The sequence below is a fragment of the Cyprinodon tularosa genome, unplaced genomic scaffold (assembly GCF_016077235.1).
Source record: "Cyprinodon tularosa strain WSP-4 unplaced genomic scaffold, ASM1607723v1 ctg1160, whole genome shotgun sequence".
Taxonomy (NCBI): domain Eukaryota; kingdom Metazoa; phylum Chordata; class Actinopteri; order Cyprinodontiformes; family Cyprinodontidae; genus Cyprinodon; species Cyprinodon tularosa.
The window spans coordinates 121,025-126,153 of NW_024037960.1; the positions used below are offsets into that span (position 1 = coordinate 121,025).

Below are 5,129 nucleotides of genomic sequence, written 5' to 3' on the forward strand. Positions count from 1 at the left end.
CTCATCTTTAGAAAAAAAATGTGTTGAGCAAAAATTTAGATTAGGAGCCCTTTCAGTATTTTTTTTTTCTTTCAACTTCGATCAAACTGTCCATCTATGAGAAGTGATGCATCTACAGAAGATGCTCTCTACTTTAGCAATGAACATGGACCTCCAGACACAGCGTAAGAAGACACTTTCTAACTCCAACCAGGTTTAATCTTTGATTTCTAGTTTTTAAACATAATTTTCTTCTTGTTTTATTGTGACCCTTCTTCAACTTTTTTTTTCAAATTCAAATCATCTATGTGAATATTGTTGGTTTTTCTTTCTTTGAACTATGGGCCCAGACAATTTTATGTATTCATGTGTTCATTATTGTAACATTCAGGAGTTTAGTTTTAGAGCAGGTGAGATCAGTTAGCAAACTTCTCTATGAGTTAAGTCAGCCCAGAGTTCAGAATGAACAGCCTGAAGGAACACCCTTATTATTTAAACACAAACATTATAATCCACCATGGCAAAGGGAGGAAATCAGAAGCCCTCAAGTTCACATTTCTTGCACACAGATTAAATATACTGATGATGGTAAATAGGGATTATTAAACCATAATTGAAAATAAGCAACCCTGGTCCCTGTGCAAAATAAACAGGCTTTAGTGAGGCACTGATCAAATTAAAGTCATTTTGGTTTGATAGAAAATCTGACACAGGATACACTTGGGATGTAATCAAGCGGATACAAAAAGGAAGCAGTTAATCAAGAAAACATTAAAAACCAGGTTAATAAGGCAGTGTTAGCAAAACTACTGTCTTCATCTTAGCCTTCAACTTGGATGTTAGATCCAGTTCCAACCAGGTTATTTAAGGGGGTATTCCCTTTGATCTCCTCCTCCATTTTAGATGTGATTAATCTATCTCTGTTACAGGGATATGTAACAATGGCTTTTAAGGTTTCTGGAATTAAACCTCTGCTTAAGAAACCGTCTCTTGACCCAGATGACTTGGTCAATTATAGACCTATATCCAATCTTCGTTTTTATCCTTCTTATCTAAAATTCTTGATAAAGTAGTTGCCAAACAAGTGTAATGAACTTTTTGAAGAGTTTCAGTCTGGCTTTAGAGCTCATCATAGCACTGAAACAGCTCTGGTGAAAGTCACTAATGAAATTCTCATTGCTCGTCCTGTTGGATCTTAGTGCTGCATTTGATCCAGTTGACCATAATATTCTTTTAGAAAGACTTGAATATTTTGTTGGAATTAAAGGAACAGCTCTAGACTGGTTTAAATCTGATCTATCTGATCGATTTCAGTTTGTTCATGTTAATGATAGATCTTCCTCATGCTCAAAGGTTACCTGTGGAGTACCACAGAGATCAGTGCTAGGACCAATTCTCTTTACTATATACAGTAGACAGCATGGGATTAATTTCCACTGTTATGCTGATGATACCCAGCTATATCTGTCTATAAATCCAGATGAAGCTAACCCATTACATAGATTACAGGCATGTCTGAAGACATAAAAACCTGGATGACTCTGTCTCCTTCTGTGTGAGGGATTGCTGAAGAGTCAATGAGTCGATGCAATCAGCTGGTTTTCCTTAAATGGAGAACTTTGAATCAGTCTGACAGGATGATCTGGCTAATTGCCTCTATAAAGTGACCTGAGATGACATGATGTGAATTGGAGCTGGAGAAAAAAATAGATTGAAATTGAATAGATTTTTTTCCTATGTGGTAGCAATAGACTAGAATGGACCATTTGGAATGTTTGGACATTTCTCCCACATCTGTGCCAAAATCACAGCTCTGCCTGCCACACCATCCACTAAAAACTTTGTGAAACAAATATGCTTCAACTATTTCAGTCCAAATTTGCTGCAGTCGATGGCAAGTTGGGGTGCTGTACATCCTGAGACTTAATGCAGAGTTTCAAAAGTGTTTTCATGATGTTTCGACAAAAATAAATGTAAAAATTTATTTATTAAATAGAGAGATAAAAAACGCTGTCATTGTATGTTGATTACATAAGATATTAATGCGACTGACATTTAGAATAAGAATGATCCAAAGGAAATCAACTCAAAACTATTTATCATGGGATTTGCAAATATGTACTAAGATCAGTTTCAGAAGGGGTTCAGATAAGTTATCAAGATTCAAATGTCTCTGTACTGGAAAGAAAACTATCCCGTAAAAATTCAAAAAATATCCACTGGACTTGGTTTTCAAGATTTGAAGACGTTTCGCCACCTCTCCAGGAAGCTTTCTCAATTCAAATGTCTGGATCCGCAGTGAGTTTGAGTCTTATATAGACAACGCCTTGTATCGCTTGGAAACAAGCAATGGTAACCGATGAATGGGTCGTTAGTTCCATCGTTAGCCTGTAATATCTGAACCTGTCGATGATTCTAGGGGTCGGTCGTTAAAAGGGGGGATTGCCATTAAGGGGGGGGGGGGGGGGTTGTCTCCTATAATACCTGAAACCTGTCTATGATTGTTAAGGGTTGGTCGTTAAGGAGGTATTGTTCACCGGCTGGGGCGGGTAGGTCCCTCGTTCCTCTGTGATGGGGTGGGGGGTTTGGTGATATCTGGAAGGGATCATGTCTATGATTGAATTGTATGTTTTTGGAAGCTGGAATCTGAGTCCACCACCTCTGTTTAAAGTTGTTTTTTCTCTCTTAACATAGATGGCTTCCTTCACGCCCCTCTCAAACCACCTATTTTCTTTATCCAGAATATGGACATTCTGGTCCTCAAAAGAATGTCCTTTGTCCAGCAGGTGTAGGTGTACTGCGGAGTCTTGTCCAGAGGCGGCCGCTCTTCTGTGTTGGGCCATGCGTCTGTGGAGAGGTTGTTTTGTTTCGCCAATATAAAGATCAGAGCATTCCTCGCTGCACTGAACAGCATATACCACTCCGCTCATATTCGGTCTGGGGGTTTTATCTTTAGGATGCACTAGCCTCTGTTTAAGGGTTTGGTTTGGCTTGAAATGTACTGGGATCTTGTGTTTGGAGAAAATCCTCTTGAGCTTTTCAGACACTCCAGCAACATAAGGGATTGTGATGTTTTTGCGTTTAATTTTCCCATCGCTGTCTTCTGTTGCGTGTCTTTTGGATTTCCTTGCTGATTTGATAAAAGCCCAGTTTGGATATCCACAGTTTCGGAGAGCATCTTTGATGTGTTTCTGTTCTTTTTGCTTCTCATCTGTTTTAGTAGGGACATGTTCTGCCCGGTGTTGTAAGGTTCTGATGACTGAGAGTTTGTGTTCCAGTGGGTGGTGTGAGTCAAAAAGAAGATACTGGTCTGTGTGAGTAGGTTTCCTATACACTTCAATGTTTAGGCTTCCATCTCCTTCCATGCTCACCAGGCAGTCCAGAAAGGGTAGTTTGTTGTCCTTGGCATCCTCTCTGGTGAATTTGATGTTACGGTCAAAAGAGTTGATGTGTTTGGTGAAAGCTTCCACTTCCTCTAGTTGTCTTTCCCATTTTGGGAAAGACACCCTCGGAATAACGCGTGAGTATGAGAAATTGCTTAGGAAACTTGCAGATTATAGGAATCATCTACGTTTCAATTTAAGATGTAGACAGCAAGGTCTCATTCCCAACAGTCTAAGACTGAAGTCTACTATCAAAGGACACAGGGCAGAAGAGATTCTTAGGAATGCGCACAAAAAGCTGCTTAGTGAGAGGATTAGACAGACTCACTTCACAATTGAAGCTATCTCGCACAAAATAGATCAGATAAGGCAGAAGCTATCCAAACTACTCCCCGAAACCTTGTTTGAAGAAGTTGCCATTTTGGTCAATAAAGCCAAGCTTTCACAACATCATAAAACAAAAGAAAGACAAAAAGCCAAATTCAAAAGATTACAACAGAAAGCAGCATTTAAACAAGAGAGCAACATGACTCAGGAGGATAACATCAAGGTTGAAGACAAGTGGGTTAAAAACCTATCTAGCAGACCACTGACAAAACCAGAGATGGATGTACTGAGTAAAGGCCTGAATTTTGCCATTGCTCCGCAAGAAGTACCCATTGTGGAACTGATCACGGCCACTGAATCGGCCATCAGGAACAACAACTTGGCTGAAACGGAGGCAGAGCAACTCAGAATGAAGGTAACAGCCACCCTGTCCAGCGCCAAACCACCTCCTTCCAACCTCACACCCCAGGAAATGCAAGCCATAACATCCCTGAGCCAGGACCAAAGCATCACCATATTACCAGCAGACAAAGGAAGATGCACCGTAGTCCTCAACACCTGAGACTACCAAGACAAAATTATCACTCTACTGAAGGACACTAAGACGTATGAATCCTTGAAAAGAGATCCAACCAGCGGCTACAAAAAGAAAATAATAGACTATCTCAAACAACTTGAAAAAGACAAGGTAATTAACAGCACAGTCTATTTCAGATTATATCCAGGGGAGGAAATTCCATGCTTATATGGACTTCCAAAAATTCACAAAGAAGGGGCACCACTCAGGCCCATCGTCAGCAGCATTAACTCAGTAACATACAGCATTGCTAAACAGCTTACTAATATCTTAGCTCCCTTGGTGGGGAACACACCACATCACATAGAAAACTCCAAAGACTTTGCCAACAAAGCCAAACATTTAAGGATGGCTCCAGGAGAAACCCTGGTATCGTTTGATGTTACTTCACTTTTCACATGCATACCTATAACAGAGGCAGTGGAAACAGTCAGGACACGTCTTGAACAAGATAGTGATTTAAACTAGAAAATTTCTAAAGAAATTTTGAGGGGGGCCACCTACTGCCCGTCTGGGTAACTGGGCCAATACGGCCCTGGCAAGTGACATTGGGGCTCCCCAGACCAACTGCTTACGCCTTTGAGGGCTGCTGAGGGAAGGAAAGAGGGCTAGGTCATGGGCAAAGAGAGCTTTGTGCCACTTGTGCTGAAATCTGGGAAATAGACGTGCACAGCATATGATGCACAAGGGTAATATGGGTTGTCCATATTGAACCACAGTGGGTAAAGCGCAGTTGGCGGGCTCCGCCCGCCTGCTAGGAGCCCTTGCAGCGATGAAAAAAATCACCAATGGCGGGCTCCGCCCACCTGCTATGAGCCATTGCAGTGATGAAATCACCATTGGCGGGCTTCGCCCGCCTTCTA

At 41.1% G+C, this 5,129-nt stretch overlaps 1 pseudogene; it reads left to right on the forward strand.

Annotated features, from left to right (window-relative positions):
• The first annotated feature begins 3,426 nt into the window (after positions 1 to 3,426).
• On the forward strand, positions 3,427 to 4,734 carry LOC119798066 (annotated as a pseudogene).
• The last annotated feature ends 395 nt before the right edge of the window (positions 4,735 to 5,129 follow it).